This window comes from Bombina bombina, chromosome 6 (genome assembly GCF_027579735.1).
Source record: "Bombina bombina isolate aBomBom1 chromosome 6, aBomBom1.pri, whole genome shotgun sequence".
Lineage (NCBI taxonomy): Eukaryota > Metazoa > Chordata > Amphibia > Anura > Bombinatoridae > Bombina > Bombina bombina.
The window spans coordinates 582,861,541-582,863,383 of NC_069504.1; positions in this window are offsets into that span (position 1 = coordinate 582,861,541).

The window sequence follows — 1,843 nt, forward strand, 5'->3', positions numbered from 1 at the left end:
TCAAGGTTGCAGGGAGTTCTGGCCAGCAATTATTTTAAAAATTTGATCATTTGTTTCCTTAAAGTAATCACAATCTTTGAAACACAGGTGAGATTGCTTACACACATGAGATTCAGGCCCCTATTTATCAAAGGTCTTGCGGACCTGATCCGACAGTGCGGATCAGGTCCGCAAGACCTCGCTGAATGCGGAGAGCAATTAGCTCTCCGCATTTAACATTGCACCAGCAGCTCACAAGAGCTGCTGGTGCAATGCCGCCCCCTGCTGACTCGCGGCCAGGGAGGTGTCAATCAACCCGAGCATACTCGATCGGGTTGATTTCCAGCGAAAAATCAACCCGAGCAGGCAGACAGGGTTATGGAGCAGCGGTCTTTAGACCGCTGCTTTATAACTTGTGTTTCTGGCGAGTCTGAAGACTCGCCAGAAACACAGCCCTTCAAGCTCCGTACAGGGCTTGATAAATATGGGCCTCAATCTCCATTTTCCCAAAATGGCATTTGGAACTGCTGATAATAGCAAATGGGTTAAAGGGGTTAATGGAGTGTGTGTTTTGTAATTGGATACAGTGGTCTTTAGATAATTGTTAAACAATGAGAATGGCAATTGAACATGGCCAAAAACCAAGTGAAGGCCCAGTCTGGCTCAATCCATGTATACAATTCTTTTTCATTAAACCCATAAGAGTGTTTTGCACTCACCCTTTTCATTTTGTCTTTTTATTTGTTGATACTCATATAAAATCAACAAATTTGAATAACTGGATTTTAACAGTTCTCATGCTGTAAATCCTGAAACCGATAAGTGAAGAGGTTTTAAAGATAGTCCAAAGTTGATGAACTAACTGTACAGACCGCGATTTAAAAACAAAAACCAAAACAACACTAAACACAAATGAGGTTTCTCTCTGCTGCATTTGTAGAACTAAGATAATTGTGATTTTTAAACAAGCAAGACTGAATGGCAAATACTTCACTCCCAATCATAACAACCCATTTTCCAAGAGAAACGCCTTTCCTAAAAACAAGAATACTGTACTTTATAATTCTAAAAATGATATCATGAAATAAAGACAAAAGAGCCTCATTTCTAAATGGCATCTCTTAATGTTACTGTTGTGATTTCTATTTTCTCTTATTTTATTGCAGATCTTGTTAGCTTACAGGATATTATGTATCTGCCTATTTAATACACTTACAAATCTAAATGTTCCGCCCCCTACTGAGGAACTATACAATAGTGATAAATATAGGTTTATTGAATGTACATCACTGATATATACAATGGTGTTTGTGGCTGTTTCTTAGTGTACTGCACCTGCACAATATACTGTAATAGAATTTTTGCAAATCAACTTTTCAAACAACATTGAAAAGTTCAGTTTTGCAATTTATCATCACCCTTTATGTGTTTAATTTTTAATGTGTCCATTTTATTGCTGAAATAAAGTGTAAAACCTTTATATAAATTGTAGTCAATGATTAGCTCACAGAGGCACAGAGGTATCATACATTTAAAGTGATTAAATGTCTTCCCCTAGTCTCCCACCTCCCTAGTCCAGGTTAAAAAGACATGAATCTCAAATGATTCAGATAGAGCATACCATTTTAAACAACTATATTAATACTATATTTGTTTTGTATTTTTTGTTGTAAAGAATACCTAGGTAGGCTCAGAAGCTGCTAATTGCTGGTTGCACATAAATGCTGGTTATCATTGGTTTTCACCTAGCTCCTAGTAGTGCATTGCTACTCCTTCAAAAAGGAATACGAAGAGAATAAAGCAAATTAGATAACAGAAATCAATTGGAAAGTTATTTAACCACTTTGTGGTGGTACAATTGTGT